General features: G+C 43.7%; 1 protein-coding gene and 1 pseudogene across 5 annotated transcripts in view; one reads left to right on the top strand and one right to left on the bottom strand.

Moving 5' to 3' along the window:
- LOC144756156 (uncharacterized) overlaps positions 1 to 19,519 on the bottom strand; it is a 551,055-nt gene that overhangs the window by 71,341 nt on the left and 460,195 nt on the right. The window lies entirely within an intron of this gene.
- Positions 1 to 19,519, top strand: part of LOC144756157 (uncharacterized) — a 337,832-nt pseudogene that overhangs the window by 203,719 nt on the left and 114,594 nt on the right. The window lies entirely within an intron of this gene.

Genomic DNA, 19,519 nt, shown 5'->3' with positions numbered 1-19,519 from the left:
CGTGAGACTGCTTTCTGGCTTTGAGGCTATTCTTTGGAGCGTCTCTTGTTTTATAAATAATACTGTTCAACCTGCAATGTTACGGTTTACATATACGGTACATTTGCACATTAACCTCTAAAAGTCCATGTGAATAACACTCACTTTTCATATAAACACCTATGCATTCAAATATGTAAGCATACGCAACAAAGAATAATGACTAACCTACCACAGTACTTAAGCACACATATCATAATATCAGTTACACTACATAACCGGTCCTGCAGGTTGCATGGGAAAGGGGTGGTTTTTTATAAATGAACGACTCTCTACTCTGCAGAGGAATCATGACAGTATTCCCCTCTCAAGATCCCCCCCTAAAACCTTTGGGATTGGTTTTGGTTTGTTAGGGTATGGAATATGAAAAGCTTTTACTAATCTTGGGGCATTTTTTAAATGAGCAAGCGGCTCCCAAGACATTTCTTCTGGTCCATACCCTTTCCAATCTACCAGATAAGATAACTTCCCACGTACTCGTTTTGCAACAAGCACTGTTTTTACTTCAAATTCAGGGACTCCTTAAATTTCAATAGGAGTATGGGGTGTCTTAATGCGAGTCATGAGATTGTAAGGTTTTAAAAGGGATACATGGAAGACAAGGTGAAAATGGTATTTTGATGGGAGTGTTAATTTAAGGCTTACTGGCTTCATACGTTTTTCTACGGGAAATGGTCTAATAAACGGAGGACAACATTATTATTGCTTTTGATCTGTAAGTGTTTTGTAGACAACCAAACCTTGTCTCCAATGGTATACAATGGTTAGGCAGTGCAATGTGCATCTGCTGAACGTTTTTGATTTTCTTTTGCTTTTGCCAACTGAGACTGAGCATTTTGTTGAATGGATATCAAGTTATTCATATAATCATGTGTGGGGGGTATCATTAAAGAGGATAAGAGTGATCCAGGAACATTTTTGAGATGAAAACCATAAGCACAAACAAATGGTGACATATCAATGGATGAATGATCCATATTATTATAAGCAAATTCTAAAGCCCATAAAATGTCTGACCATTCTTGGTCACAAGTCACGAACATACACCTCAAGAACTGTTCAATAGTTTGATTGGTGCGTTCAGTTAAACCATCCGTTTGAGGGTGATAATTAGAAGAGGTGCGTACTTCCATGTTTAATGATTTACTTAGATTTTTCCAAATATGGGAAATGAATTGAGGGTCTCTATCGGATATGATGATAGACAGTATCCCTTGTAACCTAATAATTTCTTTCATAAATATTTGAGCCATCTCCATTTCGTATGGAAGTTTTTGTAATGGTATAAAATGAGCCATTCCCATGAAGTGTTCAATTACCGTTAGAATGCTAGTAAACCCAGTTATGGGGAGAGGAAGTTCTACAATAAAATCAAGAGAAACAGTGTGCTATGGTTGTGGAGGTATTGGTAAAGGGTGTAATAACCCGCTTGGGGCTTGGTGTACAGCTTTACTTTAAATACATATGACACCAATATCAACACATTTTTGAATATCTTTAAAATGGAAGGCCACCAGAATTTTCATTTAATTAATTGGTAAGTCTTTGTGATTCCAGGATGTGCGGACAACAGTGTATCATGATGTTGTTGTATAACTTGAGGTTGTAAAGTCTTGGATGGTACAAATATTTGTTCATTCATGAACAACACATCATCTTTCCGCTGGAGTGAAGGAAACAAAGTCCAACGAAGTTGACGAGCAGAGAGAGCTTTAACAGATCGTAAGGTTTGGAGATTGCGATGGTCTGTGAAAATTGTAATTGGATGTCTTGCCCCTAATAAGTAATGATGCCATTCTTTAAAAACAGCTTTCATAGCCAATAGTTCTCCGTCTGCAATAGCATAATTTTGTTCTGCAGAAGAAAGTTTTCTGGAATGATAAGCATGGGATGCATTTGCCCTGGGTCTTTATGTCTTTGTGACAATATGCCCCCTAAAGCAAATTGAGAAGCATAGGCCTCTACTATGAACGGACGAGAAGGGTCAGTGTTCTACCATCTTTCACAGAATTATAATGATGGTGAAGTCCCGATTGCCTTTGATTTTGTAATGAGTACAATTGTCCTTTCTTATAAATCCTTAATAGTGCAAGAAGTGTTCCAATATGCCTTTTTGATAAAAGACTGTCCAAAAATTGTTCTTTTATTATTTACACAAGTCTGGTAGCCGGCATGCGCTGTCTTGCGACGGGCGCCGTAAATAATAACAAAAAAATACTTTGCATTCTCTCTGTTTTTCTCTCCACAGGGTTTGCGATTGACCTGCAATCGAGTTTCCCCAGAAGCTGAGATGACACCGGAAAGGAAGTCTGAAGTCCAGAGAGGGGCTGCGTCGATTTCAGGTAAGGCGTCCTTGGACACACGTCCTTCCTTGGAGACGGGTAGAAGGTTAAGCAGGTTCTAGAAGCCGGGTGTGGCAATAAATAGTATTGCAACACCCAAGATGGGCGCCACGCTGCCGCAGGCTCGGCGTGATGCGGCGTGTGGCGTACAGCTGTGTTCAGTCTCTGCTCAGTCTCTTCGGATGGCATACAGATGTGAGACTGCTATCTGGCGTTGAGGCTATATTTTGGAGCGTCTCTTGTTTTATAAATAATACGGTTTAAACTGCAATGTTACGGTTTACAAATACGGTACATTTGTACATTAACCTACTAGAAAGTCCATGTGAATAACACTCGCTTTTCATATAAACAAGTATGCATTCAATTACGTAAGCATACGCAACAAACATTAATGACTAACCTACCACAGTACTTAAGCACACATGTCATAATAACAGTTACACTACACAACCGGTCATGCAGGTTGCTTGGGAAAGGGGTGTTTTTTTTTATAAATGAATGACTTTGCACTCTGCAGATGAATCATGACACCCAAGACCTGGATGGTACTGGTCAGTTCAGGATCTCAACTGTAAATGGGAAGAGTCACCATTAAGTGCCTGAATACCACTCCGTTACAGAACAAGATCACAAAGCGTAAATAAACATTCACATACATGTGCAATTTGATAACAATGAAATAATGTTGACAATCAGAAAAGAAAAGTCTATCAGTAAATACAAACATTCAATACAATACGTATTCATTGAATTATGTGGTTTTTCAAACCTCACAACCAACACGGTGTATCGGTCTGATTACAGCAGTATCATTGCTGGCTGTACCATGAGACCGTACTGCCACATGTGGAACTTCCAGTAGACCTGCATTAACACACATTTCCTGAACACTTTCACCTGCTGATGTGGGAAGCCAATTAGGCCAATCCAGATCCTACAACTCTGACTCTTCAATGTTTCTTCTGTTATTCTGAAGCACTGGAGGGCAGTGTGCTTTCCCCCACTCTATGGGAAGCAGTAATAACACTGCAACTGAAACCTGGTAAAGACCCCCGGCAATGTGACTCCTACCGCCCCCTTTCATTATTGAATTTTAACAATAAAATAGTGACCAAATGTTAGCGACTTACGATACATTATTAATAGAACAAATTATATCTCCTGCATAATCGGTCTTTGTCCCTCGTAGATCCACGACTTAATCCATTGGTTAGTTAGTCAATTAGAAATGCGATTCTATCAGCATTTGAGAATTCAAGCTACATGGGAGAGAAAAGTTAATGAATAGGCAAAAAACAAAAAACACCATCCACAATTCAAAAGTTTGTATTTATCAAAACGAAATAATACAGTTATTTACAATGTCAAGCAACAATAACTGGAATGTACGGCGCAAAGACTAAAAGAAGCTATAGTCAAGGGTGAACAGAGAAGTGCTCAAGTGTTGAGAGGAAAGGAGAAAAGAAATTAAGGCATCTAATTTAAATATTTACAAGAAACAAACAAGCGTTTCAATTCCGCTAGTTAGCTGGGCCTGTCCAGATTGTTCTTGGGGGAAGAAACCAAGGGGAGGGTAAAGGGTACAGGCACACAAAATATAAATGTCGACGTTTCGACCCTGATGCTCTAGGGAATTTTGCTTCCTCGGCTGCGGGTCTTCATCAGGACATAAAGGGGGGGGGGGGGAGGGGACGGTATCTGGCCGTGATCACACCCGTTGTCTTGATCAGCCACCTGGGATGTAAAAATAGGAATGGGTTTGAGATACTGTATTATATGGATGGTGATGGTTATAATGTGGATTGGATGGGTACGTTACCAAAACAGCTGGGTAGGTGCGACTCCCTCCTGGCTGGTTGGGATTCACCTATCAAGTAAAATACAAAGGGACATGAGTATTAGCCCGTCTCCCTAGGGCTATCTATTAGTAAGGATCATGTCCGCTTTGGTTGATACACAGGCTCACCTGGTTCAGGTTCAGATGGTCCCCTATTTGGGATCAACTCGTGACGTGAAAAATTAAAACCTGCAGGGGATGAATGGAGTCGATTACTCTCCACACTTAACACTTAGGTCGGTGGTTCAAAGATCCAATAATACGATTAATGCATTATGGTGACGCCCTGCACTTACCGATGTCCAATAGAGCAAAGGTTTCCTACCGGCGCCTCCAGGGCAACTCGTGATGTATAAAATCTGCAGGGGACGAATGGAGTCGATTACTCTCCACACCTAACACTTGGGTCAGTGGTCCAATAATACGACAAATGCATTAGGGTGACGCCCTGCACTTACCGGTGTCCAATGGAGCAAAGGTTTCCTACCGGCGCCTCCAGGGCAACTGGTGATGTAAAAAATCTGCAGGAGATGAATGGAGTCGATTACTCTCCACTCTTTACACTTGGGTCAGTGGTACAAATGGATTAAGTCAATTTAATCAATAGTCTAGGGCCATTGTTGTTTATATCACTGATACCCAGGTCCTATGATTTAGTGGGTTTTACCCCATTGATTTAATGGTCTCTTGCGCAGGTCATCCTGCGAGGGTTGTATTGTGTGTTTTGTATTCGTAATTTTGTCACGTGTTTTGTATCATATATGTTACTGTACCTATTCATGCACTAATATCACTGTGTAAGACCACTAGACATGGTTGACAATGAAACACTGACCTACAGTGAAGATTACATCAAGAATCTGATAGGTGAACAGGGAGGGGGCAGCTTCCTAGGTAGGCCTGTCAGTCTAATAGATCCGACACTAAGTGACAAAATCAATAAGTTAGAACGCTTGGAAAAGAAACTCGTTAGAACTAAGCTCCATGGACATACATTGGCACAATATCTTCAAGCCAATGTAATCCCGGTGGGCCTTCAGGTTCGAAACGAACCGGCTATCTTTGTGGATAATCCGGTATTCAAAGGGAAATTTAGCTTCATATCCAACAACTGCTCCAGGCACTGGATGGTGCTTGGGGTTGAAACTGCATTAGAAGAGGTCACTAGGTTGACAAAAGAAATAGCTGAATTAAGGAAGGAGATCACTGAGGACACAGCCTTAAAAAACGCCAAAGAAACTTTAGACAAACTAGACAAAACTTTGAAGGAATTTGACATCTACACTCAAACCTTCAAATTGGATAAACTAGCTAACGATATCAAGGCGTTTGACAAGAAGAAGGTTTATCCCTACCTAGCCGAGGGATATTACAGCCAAGACGCAAGAGGCACATTCTCCACTAGAGGTAGAGGGGGGTATCGTAGATACAACACCTTTTCCCATTCCTCAGTGAGTAGTGGATCAGAGACAGACCAACCATCCACCAGCTCTGCTGGACAAGAAAGGGACCAGGCTTTTTTAGAACAGGACACATGGACAGACCAACGAGGCCGGGGACGCCCCTGGGGACGCCCAGGGGGCCGTGGCCGTGGTCGAGCACAATGGAAACAGAACAGGGGTCAACAAACTTGGAACCGAGGGAGAGCCAAACAAGTACACTTCGGCCAAGAATCCCATGGGGACATAAGAACTCGCTCACAACACTACAGATGGTAGACACCAATACCACACCAGTGCAAAACACCGCCTTAGTCAATTTATCCAATTACAATCTGACGGATGATGAACAACAAGTGTTGGAGAAAGGTTTGTCATTTGTCCCGACCAATTTGCCCAATAGCTTCAACCTGAAATTGGAACTTTTCCAATTTTTCCGTAAAATACGGTTGAAATATCATTTCAACAAAATTCCCTATAACAACACAACAAGTAGTACGGGGCTGAGACCACTATCTACCTTTACCCCCCCAACACACATGATGCCACCGAGGATTCTGGCATACGAACAGATGGTGTTGGGAGATGTCACCAACCTACTAAAGGATAAGAAATATGTGAAATACAATATTTCCAAGAATGAAAGGCAGGCACTAACTAATCTAAATAACAACCGAGAAATAGTTATAAAGCCTGCCGATAAGGGTGGGGCCATTGTAATTCAGGGAAGAGATAGCTACAAGGCAGAGATCCTTTCTCAATTATCTAAAGAAGGCAACTACAGGAGACTAGCCAAAGATCCCACTGAAGAAATAGCTATATTGATCAGAGGACTAACCGACAATGCACAGCAGGAAGGGATAATTACTAAATCTGAATATGAATATCTCAACAATGCATATCCCCGAGTCCCGACGATATATACCGTACCCAAAATACATAAGAACTTAACTGTGCCACCAGGGAGGCCGATCGTATCAGGGTGCGGTTCAATATTGGAACCGCTATGTAAATACATAGACATCTTTCTAAAACCTATAGCGGAAGCAACCACTTGTTACCTTCGAGACACTATGCAAGTAATACAACTTATAGACGGTAAACATTTTGACCCAGCCCAGGAGTTACTTGTGACGATGGACATTTCGTCCTTGTACACAAGCATTCCGCAGCCAGCAGCCATGACCACAATTGAATCAGCATTGGAAAGTAGAACACGTCCACATAGGGTACCAACCAGTTTCATTTTGTCTCTTTTAGAGATAGCAATGAGAAGGAATTACTTCGTCTTTGATGGTAAATTTTATGAACAGACGAGCGGAGTAGCGATGGGGGCAAGCTTTGCTCCCAACCTAGCAATAATCTTTATGGATGCCTTTGAACATACATGGGTTTTAAATGACATCAATCCATACAGAGGTAAGACCCTCGAATGGCGTCGGTATATTGACGACGTGCTCCTCATTTGGAGGGGCACGGTGGAGGAACTAATGCTCTTCCACGTTTGGCTAAACGAAAGGGACACCAACATACAGTTTACCATCGAGAACAGCAACAACTCAATCGACTTCCTAGACTTGACAATAAAAGAGGAGGGGGGTTCTTTGTACACCAAACTTTTCAGAAAACCCACAGAGAAGAACACACTCCTCAGATATTCTAGTCATCATCCCCGCAACCTCAGGGACAACCTACCCTTTGGGCAGTTCCTGAGGTTGAGACGTAATTGTACAAAAAAATCGGACTACTTCAGGGAATCAGACATATTAATGAAAAGGCTACTGGACAGAGGGTACCCAAGAAGCATGATCAGAAAGGCTCGTAAACGAGCATGGTTCAACAACAGAGAATCCCTGCTAGAACCCAAGCAAAGAGTGGACAAAATGGACAACAGGCTCATATGTGTCACCACCTTCAATACCCGTAGTACTGAAATCAAACAAGCAATTAACACACATTGGCACCTAGTAGCGGAAGAGACAGGCATAACTGAACCTCCCATGCATGCCTTTCGCAAAGGGAGAAGTGTTAAAGATTTTGTGGTACACTCTATGCTGTCACATAACACAACCAACAACCAAACAACGCTATGGGACATCCCCCCAGTAGTAGGGCATACTAAATGCGGAAGCTGCAAGGCATGCAAGATGACATCTGACATGAAGTCATGTACATATAACGATTACACTCATACTTTCCAACAACACACTAACTGCAACATCATGGGCGTCATTTACGCCATCTTGTGCCCATGTGGTTTTATGTACATCAGACAGACCACGCAGAAAACCAAACAGCGCATACTACAACACTGCAGCAAAATACGCTGCAAGGTCTCTGGTGCACCACTAGTGGATCACTTTTTACGATTTAACCACCAACCGGAAAGTTTCACTTGGTGGATAATTGAGAAAGTGACCAAAAACCCTCGTGGTGGAAACTATGCAAAACTACTAAGTACTCGAGAATGCCGTTGGATGCATCTATTCGATACAGTGAACCGAGGTCTTAATGACCGGGAAGAGGTCCTTAGACAGATGGTATCCATTAAAAACGGTTGAGAAGTTAGTGTCCACCATTCTCTGACTTTCTGACATTTTGTATGTACAGTACATAACAGTATCCTTATGAAAATAAGTGCCAGCAAACTGGATACCAACCCAGTTTGTGGAACAAATTGTTTGTCCTTTATATTGTATTGGTATGTAACCTAATGTGTGTGTACACTTAAGGTGTGTTAACACCTACAAGGACAGCTACTGTGAGAAACTAGACTGTATTCATTTGTCTGTACCTAACATTTTCAAATTAACATCTTGAATTTGCCATGACCTGGACAAGTAATACAAGGTCGCAATTATATGCCCTCAAATCGTTCAGATCCATGATTGTTATAACCATGCTACAATTTATAATTTGCTTATGTCATGTTTTACCAAAGTTTGCGATTAATTTTAATGTGAAATTGTAAGAAATAACTATCAGCAAATGTTATACATATGCAACCATTGAAACATTCTGAGTGGTCCATCCTCACTGTCGATTGTTTCAAGACATCTGAACACTCGGAGCAGTCCGTTTTTAATGTTGATTGTCTTCGTCCATGAACTTCGGTTAGTCCGTTTTCAGTGTCGAGATCTAGACTCGACTTTTCCAATTGGGTGTGAGGGACACCTCGTGATCATACACGAAACACGGAAGTAGGACTTTTTCCTTGCCGCCTCCCCCCCACTTTGGGATCAGTACCGGTGACCCATGCCCGGCCATCAGACAGCCTAAACCACGCAGGTACAATTCATTCTAAGGGCCGTTTCGTGCTCCCATCAACTCTTTCAATCCAGTCCGGAAGGACAGAGGAAGCAATTTATCCAGCTTCTCTGACATTGTTTTTCTCGCCTACAGGCAATCTACAGTACCTGTACCCTCACGTGTAAGTACCGGTGGAGACATCAGTTTCTCCTCACGCGTAGTACTCCGACCAACTTTGGAGGAATAACTACTCCGTACAACACCGGACTGCCCTGGAGGCGCCGGTAGGAAACCCCTGCTCCATTGAATATCGGTAAGTGCAGGGTGTCACCCCAATGCATTTATCGTAATGTTTGGATCTTTGTACCACTGACCCAAGTGTAAAGAGTGGAGAGTAATCGACTCCATTCATCTCCTGCAGATTTTTTACATCACCAGTTGCCCTGGAGGCGCCGGTAGGAAACCTTTGCTCCATTGGACACCGGTAAGTGCAGGGCGTCACCCTAATGCATTTGTCGTATTATTGGACCACTGACCCAAGTGTTAGGTGTGGAGAGTAATCGACTCCATTCGTCCCCTGCAGATTTTATACATCACGAGTTGCCCTGGAGGCGCCGGTAGGAAACCTTTGCTCTATTGGACATCGGTAAGTGCAGGGCGTCACCATAATGCATTAATCGTATTATTGGATCTTTGAACCACCGACCTAAGTGTTAAGTGTGGAGAGTAATCGACTCCATTCATCCCCTGCAGGTTTTAATTTTTCACGTCACGAGTTGATCCCAAATAGGAGACCATCTGAACCTGAACCAGGTGAGCCTGTGTATCAACCAAAGCGGACATGATCCTTACTAATAGATAGCCCTAGGGAGACGGGCTAATACTCATGTCCCTTTGTATTTTACTTGATAGGTGAATCCCAACCAGCCAGGAGGGAGTCGCACCTACCCAGCTGTTTTGGTAACGTACCCATCCAATCCACATTATAACCATCACCATCCATATAATACAGTATCTCAAACCCATTCCTATTTTTACATCCCAGGTGGCTGATCAAGACAACGGGTGTGATCACGGCCAGATACCGTCCCCTCCCCCCCCCCTTTATGTCCTGATGAAGACCCGCAGCCGAGAAAGCAAAATTCCCTAGAGCATCAGGGTCGAAACGTCGACATTTTTATTTTGTGTGCCTGTACCCTTTACCCTCCCCTTGGTTTCTTCCCCCAAGAACAATCTGGACAGGCCCAGCTAACTAGCGGAATTGAAACGCTTGTTTGTTTCTTGTAAATATTTAAATTAGATGCCTTAATTTCTTTTCTCCTTTCCTCTCAACACTTGAGCACTTCTCTGTTCACCCTTGACTATAGCTTCTTTTAGTCTTTGCGCCGTACATTCCAGTTATTGTTGCTTGACATTGTAAATAACTGTATTATTTCGTTTTGATAAATACAAACTTTTGAATTGTGGATGGTGTTTTTTGTTTTTTGCCTATTCATTAACTTTTCTCTCCCATGTAGCTTGAATTCTCAAATGCTGATAGAATCGCATTTCTAATTGACTAACTAACCAATGGATTAAGTCAATTTAATCAATAGTCTAGGGCCATTGTTGTTTATATCACTGATACCCAGGTCCTATGATTTAGTGGGTTTTACCCCATTGATTTAATGGCCTCGTAGATCCACAGCACTGAACCTATGTGCAGTTTTTATTGGACTTAACAGGATCTCGTTTTTTTGTCATCTAGACACCCATGAGGTGGGCTTGATTACTGTAAGATTTGAATCATACCTTACAACCGTATAAGCATGTGAGGGCTCGTTAAGCATTGATTAACTCTAATATTAAATTTTCAATATACACGTTAGAGAGGAGATATTTATCTATTATATTCACTTTATTCTCTCATGTTGGAAAGTTTGGGTATGAATACCGACAGCGTCAACTATTGGCACTTTGATCTTGTCGTTTGGCACTTTTCTTTTTCTTTACATTGATAGCATGCCAACTTAGTCCTTGATAACGTTGTAAATCTAACTTTCAATTGCATGCAACTGTTATAAACTGTTGCTGTTTGACACTGACTCAAGAAGAGCAACCTTTGACTAGATCCCTTTATCAATTGGGTACTTAGTATTTTAGTATATGTTTTTATTCATTTAAAAGGGCATTCAAACTCTAGACTATAATGATGTTTATTTTTTGTCTACTAACCACTGTGACGGAGTCCTGATGAAGGCCTAGCTGAAACGTGTTGTTTGTCAACAAGCCGCCAGTCTCTGTGCATAAAGTTATCTGTAATTTATGGATTTCCAATATACACTCACATTGACCAAAGTTGAAAATTGCAAAAACAAAAAAATGATGTGTGTGTAACTAAATTGAAATTATGACAATTGTGCTGTTTGAAATATAAAGTCATGAAAGCATAGGAACTGTATCAACTGTGTAAGGAAGAGAATACATGTGGTTCATAGATTAGCATTTAGATTGTAAATATATTTATCTTTGTCTACACATTATTTATATAAAATATTTTCTATACAAAAAAGATATAAGAATAACAAAAAAGAAAATAATAAACTATTTATATGTATCCTGTATTAGTATTTGTGTTTTCACTATATATAGAACCAATTTAGTGTAGAGTTAACATGCCAGTTTAAGGTAAAATACACCGTGCCTGGTGTTCCTGTTTTCCAAAGAAAAAAAAACCTTAACAGGATCTCGTCCACGGTGATAGCAGTAGTCGCCCTGCTTGATGCAGAGAAGGCCTTTGATTCATTAGAATGCTATACTCCACAAGATGGGTGATGATTCATGTCCCTCATAATGCTTCTATATTCGCAACCAACGCCACACATTACGATCAATAAAATGCTGATGGAACCGTTCATTAATTTGCTAGGGACACAACAAGGTTTCCGCCTTTCGCCGTTGTTGTTTATAATAGCAATTGGCCACTTGGTGAACCACCTTCAGACTAAACATCTTCACAGAGGCCTACAATTTAAGATGGGCACCCTGTTAGTTACGCTCTACACAGACAGTATTATACTATATGTACGACACCCGGCTGATAATCTGGCACCCATCCTGTGTGAAATAATCTGATTCTGAACTCTATCAGACCTACACATAGACTGGCATAAGCACAAAATATTTCCTCTGACTGACGCTATAACACTGATATGTTATGAATTCCCATTGGACTGGTGCCACACCTCTGCTTGCTATTTGGGGATCTGCATCCATAGAGATAAAGAGCAGTATTAATTATGCCCGCAGAGGATAAACTGACAACCTACTGTTGGGTTGAGCAGTGGATCCGCCTCCTGCTCTCAATGGTGGTCCTTATCGCTCTCATTAAAATGGTGGTATTGCCCCAATATTTATATCTTTTTCAAAATATTCCTATTCCATTGACAAATATGTTTTTTGCCACACTTCTAAGTACACTGAAACGTCTTTTTTGCGAAAGGTATGCAGCCTTGAATTGGGTGAAAGTCTTTTATTCTTGTGTACGAACGTGGGGGCCTCATAGTCCCCCATATGCACCTATACCATTTAGAGGCACAGTGCAGTTATGCAAGACACTGGTATCATGCAGATGCGCGAATACTGTATGTTAGGCCCGAGATAGATCTTGCCGCCAAGACACCATTCAGTGTGTTACTACCAAAGGGACTAATACTGGACCCTCAAAACATGCAAGCATTATCTACAACTAGCTGGGCCTGGAAAGATTGATACGGATGATGGGTGGCCTGCTCCTGTACTCCCCAGCACTCCCACTCGTGGCTAATACCTGGCTACCTATTACAGAAGAGAAACTAGTCCAACACACTCTCCTGAAGTACTCACTACATACATTTGTAGATCTATTCGCTGAGGGTCACATCTTTTCCTTCACACAAGATGTGCCATTTCGGGAAGGTCCCTATATGGACCACTTTGTACTGTAGCACCTGCAGGGGCCACTTAGGGCCCAGGTTCCATTTTATCCCCTGGCACTTGATGAGTTTCCACCACTGACATTGGTCATTACAGACATAGATGGAGGCCAACTAATCTCAATGTTATACTGCACAAGCCTGGGCCTAGTGCCTACCCCATGATACTAAACTTAAAATTGCATGGGAATCGGTTTTGGGAAATCCGTTAACCGGCCAAATGTGTGTACACAGACGTGCTTAGTATTGTGTAACCACCAACACAAGCTACAAATTCCTGCACCAAACATATATCCCACCGGCTAAACTGTCTCACATAGACCCAACTAGATCACCAGAATGCCCCAAATGTTGTGCATTGATAGCAGATTTTGCCCATATAACATGGACCTACGGTAAGATAGCATTCTATTGGGGGGACGTTTTTGCCAAACATACACTTATGACACAAATCACTATGGAGCCCTCTCTCTTATTAGCCCTACTGGGATACCTACACAACGTACCTAAAATGCTACTGTGTTTTGTCGCCATTGCCCTTCTCCTCGCAAAAGAGAAATAGCTATACATTGGAGCACCAAACACTCGTGTGCTATTGAAGCTTGGATTAAGAGTCTCATATATTGTGACACTTATAGTGAGCTCTGTGCATCTCTACTACTACTCACCTCCAGGCCTAAGACTAACTGGCAACCTCTAAAAGACTAGCTCCTGACTCAGGACTCTCCAGCAAGCACCCCACCACAGTAAACTTTCTCCTACATGCACTGGAGATACCACAAGGATTAATTACTACATGACATCCCTGGGAGAACTGCAATTTTCTCATAATCTGCAATACCGCTGTTATAATGTCCTATGTTGTTCTGATTTTGCTATTCTTGCTGTTTTCTATGTATTTCTTGACGTCTGTGACCTGTATTGAGAAAGTTATCTCTTTACTCCTCTATTAAGGAGCAGTGATGTAAATGTATGGCACTGTGGAAAAACCGAAAAATAATCAATGTTTCTTCTGGTTTTACTGGTCAAAACAGCTTGCTGGGGAGTGAGTTTGACCAACTGTCTTCTATTCCACCATCCTTTGCCACCCAGTAACACTGCAACTTTACTGACTCTCACCACTTGAACCGGCAATGAAAACGTTGATTCACCTTTGCTTAACAAAGGCGGGTTTTTATCAAAACCCAATGACCGTTTCTAAAAACTACCTTCCTCAGATTGTTCTTTTGATCAAAATATTTCTTCATTGTTGACTGTCTAACAGCCACATTAGAAGTCAATTCACCACAGTTACAAACATTTTTGTCCGTTCCTCTGTTTTGCTCTCGAGCCAACCAGGGAAAATATTTGTATGTGGAGATCTACCCCTCAGCAATGTGAAATGCGACACGCCTGTAGTGCAATGCGGTGCAAGATTGTAACTCCACGCTTTGGTCTACAAAATCTTGGCTACATCGCTTCCTGAGGTGACTGCAGTTTGTATACCTTCTTTAAAAACTTTGTCTGCCCTTTCCACCAAACCATTAGATGAAAGTGAGCACGATGCGACTTTCAAGTGTTTGATGTTATGATTTTTGAGGAATGCACACATGCGTTCAGAAACAACTAGTGTGCCAATGTCTGTCCCTATTTCCTTTGGTGCCCCTACCAAACTGAAAATATTGTCTAGGAAATTAATAGCAGCATCAGTGCTAATGAAATACAGAAAAGCATAAAATATCCATTTCGAAAAGTAATCAACTAGTACTATCAGATATGCATATTTCCTGGTAAAATCGTAAAATTCCCTGAAAAATCTGCTGCTATCTTGACCTGAGACATGTTTTAAAGGGCTACTTAAGTGGGTGGCACAATCAGTGCTGCAAGTCCACGAGTAGCATTTGATTTACAGGCCCTGGGCACAAGTAGCACCACTTTACAAGGGACTTATAAGCAGATTAAATATACCAACAGGGGAGAAGCCAAAATGACCAGGTTTTAAGGAGTGAGCACATACACTTTATCACTGGTTAGCAGTGGTAAAGTGCACAGAATCCTAACACCAGCAAATCACCAGCAAATCAAGATCAGCAAAAAATGGAAAAGGAAGGCAAAGGGTTGAGGGGAAGACCACCCTAAGGTTGACAGGTCCAAAATGTGTCCCCAGGACATTATATAGTGGAAACTGTAGGGCACACACTTGTAAACAATGGCTGTTATCAAAAGTGGTAAATAGTTCAACCTAAGCTGTATCCGCCAATGCAAAGATAGTCTGCACCAGCTACGGATAGAAATGCCGCTTGTGATTGCCAAGATAATGCCAACTCAGGCTGTTGGCTCTGGGGTTCAGAGAGCCGGCCAGATGGCTGGCAACTAGCCGGATCCTATGCTGGTGCACCTAAACCCAGGGTCTCTGAGCTTCCCGACAGAGTATGTGAGGCCTCCAGCACAAAGGCATTGCATTGACTCTGAATCCAGACAAGTGTGAACAAGAAAAAGAAGAGCTCACGTTCTTTGGACACATCTTCTCCCACAAAAGAAGGCAGCCAGGCTCAGGAAAGTCACCACACCCAACTGGTGCTTGAAAGAAAGAGCCAGACCAGATTGCCACAGGTGTAAAATAATTCCCTTCAACCTTACCGTAGGAACATGACATCCTCACAGCATCTGACCAAGAACCAAAAACTAAGACGAAGACACTCGCTGACAAGAAATGTCAGATGACCATTCGTTTATGGTTCCTAGAGACTAGAGATGTCATGACAACGAAAGAACTTAAAAGCACGGATTGCCTCGCAATATTAGAGGTCTGCAGTGTCGGATAGAAGAGATGTTTCATGGAGTGCCTCATGTATATTATCTTCCTCTACCATTCTCTTTTTGTTGTTTTCTGTTTTTTTATTCTTCTCCATCATTTCTGTTTTTTTTACACGCTTCCTCCACCTCCTCCCCACCATCTCGATGGCCTGAGTTTTTCATTTTTCAACCAAGGGTTAGATGTTGATTAGTGCTTAATTTGAGCCAATGGTTGGAGGTAGGGCCCATCTCCGCTCTCTTTTTGGGGACAAGCACTTATTTTTCCTCATCAGACTGTGAACCATAACAAGGGAGTAAAAAAAACCAAGGGGGAAGAAGTAGGAAGAGAAAGATGGAAAAAGTGACAAAGGGAGACAGCAGGTACCTACAAGAGTGATATAAAAGAGCAGGGAGTGTCTGATGGTGGATTAAAGAGCCACAAGGTGAAATCAAGACCACGCCTCCTTGGACTTTCGCACCTTGACATTCAACAGCGCCAGCTGTTGGCTTCTGATCACAATTTTAGGCTTGGCACTTCTGCTGGTAGGGGTGAGGAAGGAAGGGGGATTATTAGCACAAGAAGAAGTGAGTGGAGTGATGTGCGCCAGCTCCGATGATAGTAATATAGTGGTCCTGGCTACCAGGGTGGGCTAGGAACCAAAATCAAAACCAAAAGCAGACCTGGCAAAAATTGCTCTAACAAGGCTCGCACCCTTTCCTGTGCAATCTCTCTCTTTCAACCCATCCATTCATCTATCCCTCTCTCACTGCCCTTCTCTCCTCAATCTCTCATTGCTTTCTCTCTACCTCCTACTCCTCTTCTTTTTCTCTTTCCATCCACCCATCAATCTCCACCCTCTCTCATCGCTTTCTCTCTACCTTATTCCTCCTATTCTCTCTCTCCTCTCATCCCTCTCTAACTTCCCCTCTTCTCGCTTTTTCTCTCTCTTTCCACCATCTCTCTCTCCTCTTCTCTCCTTCCTTTCTACCTCCCCTCACTCTTGTTTCTCTCTCTTTCTCTCTCTCTTCCTTTCTCCCCTCCCTCTCTACCTCCCCATGCTTCCTCTCTTTCTTTTACCATCCTTCCATCTCTCTCCCCTTCTCTCTTTCCGTTCATCCATTCTCAGTCTCCCTCCCCTTCTCTCCCTCCCCTCCTCCCTATCTCTCTGTCTCCCCTTCTCGCCTCCATCTCTGATCACTTTCTCTCCAACCCCCCTCCCCTCTCTTTCTCGCTTTCCACCTTCTCTCTCCCATTCTATTATCCCTCGCTCCCTTCCCTCTATTCCTTGTCTCTCCTCTCTCTCCCCCTCTCTCCTCCTTCTCTACCTTCCCCTATCCTTCTCTCGCTACTATCTCTCTCTCCCCTTCTCTCTTCCATTGCTACCCTCTACTTCGTCTCTCCTCTCTCAATCTCTGCTCTCCCCTCCACCCACTCTACCTTCGCCCTCCTCCCTCTCTCCTTCCACTGTCTCTCTCTCTCTCCCCTTCTCTCCTCCCTCTCTACCTCGCACTTGTATTTCTTCTCTCCCTTTCCACCATATATCTCCCCCTTCTCCCTTGCCTATCTAACTCCCCCACTCTCTTTTTCCTCTCCTCCAGCTCTACCTCCCGGAGCGTCCCTCTCTTTCTCCCTCTCTTTCCACCATCTCCCTCTTCCCTTGTGATGATTCCCCTTTACGGCCCACGGTAATTTTTACCCTATGTTAGCCCAACTGCACCTGTGCATAAGTTGTAGGCTGCTTTGCTTTGCACACGCTATGGAGTAATATGTTTGATTTTGTGCCAGATTATTATTTCATGCACATGCTTTATTATTCAGCTCTTCTCTGGGATTCCGTTTGAACATTTCATATATGGTCAAACAATAATTGTGCCCTGTTTTATTACTCGGGTAGGACACTGACACCTAGATGTAATGGAGACTCCCAGCTGCTGTTTGAACATCGCATTTGTTATCATAAAAGCAGAGACTTGCCATTTCCGAAATAGAGAAGGTTTCTAGCACAGTAGAGGCGGCTGTCGGGCCCTGGGCTGTGGTGCGCAGCGCCATCAACGCTGCGCGAGGACAGAGGACCCAGGACACGCTTATTAGTTCTCCGCGTGGTCCGGACTAGCTCCGTGACCACGCCCTCTTTATTTATACATCACGCGGCCGTGATACGTCACAGCCGCGCCAACGCACGGCTACGTGCGTAAGAACTAGACTGCATATTTGCAGTCCTTGAACATTACACTCCTTTCAACCTTTATTAAGACAAAACAAAACTTAACACCAACAGTCTTTTAGAGAGAGTCACTTGCTTCCTCTAGATATGTGAACAAAATGGAGGGGCCGGCAGGCCTGTTACCAGTCTGAAGATCAGGTTCCCCGAGTTCACCCTACAGCAAAGTCTGCCAACTGCGAGGAGGGGGCAGGGTTTCTTCTCAGTCCGTAACCGGCAGCCTCTCCTCGGAATAGGATTCTTCGTGGGGTGTCTTGTCTGGCTCTGATGGGTGACACCCCGCTCTCCGAGGGGTGAGACTGCTCATTACTGGGCCTTTCCGGGTCCGGTGGGCTCACCATGGGTTGTCCCTCCGTGTCTTCGTGCCCACTCGCCGGGGAACTGGTACTGGGTGGCGTAGGACTTGGCGTTGACCTGCTCGATCCTTGACTGGGCCGATCTCCAGGTGGGACGGAGGCATGCTTGAAGAAGGACACATTTCGGGTGACTGTTTCTCCGTCTCGTTGGGCCGTCACCATTGTACCTGACCGTCGTGTGACTGTCCAGGGTCGGGGTTCGAACGGGAGCCTGAACTTGCTCCCTGGGTATCGGTCCCTCACATAGACCTGGTCTCTTTCCCGGATGGAGGATTCCCTGGCGCGCCGTCTGAAACTGGCGTACTCATTTGAGCGCCTTCTGTTGAGCAACGTTTGCCTTGGATTTGCTTCAGTTGGGGTCCAGGTGTGATGATGAGGAAGGGTGTCTCGGACTATTCTGCCCATGGCTGACGGCCCCGGGGCGGCTGTGGTAGTGCGATGAGGCGTGAGCCGGTATTCCCTCAGGAACGTATAGATGGCTTTCTCCAGCGGTGCCTCTTCGGCATGGGCAATCCGAATCACTTTATTAAGAGTCCTCATGAATCTTTCTGCCTCTCCGTTAGCTTGAGGCCATCTGGGGGTGATTTTCTTGTGATGGATCCCCCACTCATTGAGGTAGTCAGCAAACTCTTGGCTTTGGAACAGCGGTCCGTTGTCAGTCTTGACCATTTCAAAGATGCCGTGAGTGGCGATGATCTTCTCGAACTTTGCAGTTACTTCCTTGGCAGTAAGCGATGTTATTATCTCTACTTCTGGATACTTGGTCAGGTCATCAATGACAACGAGCATGTAGCGTCCATCCGGAAGGTGCCCGAAGTCAGCGCTCACTTGCTCCCAGGGCCTTTCCGGGTTCTCTTCGGTGACCACTGGGGGTGGTGGTTCGGGTGGACCTGCCGCCTGGCACCAGCGGCACTCCTTGACCAATTGCTCTACTCTCGTGTCCATTTCCGGGAACCACACTTTTGCTCTAAGTCTGCTCTTTGTTTTCACTACTCCCTGGTGGCCACGGTGCGCTAGTTCGACTGCCTGTTGGGTCAGGCTTGCTGGCATCACGAGCCTCGGCCCTCGGAGGACGCATCCTTGACTGTCCACTGACAGTTCGTCTTTCACTTTGAGGATGGTTTCCAGAGCACGCTTGGCTTCGGGAGTCCTCTGATTCATTGAAGCTTGGAGTGATTTCCAGTCGTTTTGTCTCATGGCGGTAATCACTAGCTGGAGGATTTCATCATTTCGGGTGGCGTCCACGATCATGTTGATGCTCATGGGCAGTGGTCGTGATCGCTCCAGGATGATCTTCACGTACT

Source organism: Lissotriton helveticus, chromosome 5_1 (genome assembly GCF_964261635.1).
Source record: "Lissotriton helveticus chromosome 5_1, aLisHel1.1, whole genome shotgun sequence".
NCBI lineage: Eukaryota > Metazoa > Chordata > Amphibia > Caudata > Salamandridae > Lissotriton > Lissotriton helveticus.
This window is presented reverse-complemented; position numbering and strand designations above follow the sequence as displayed.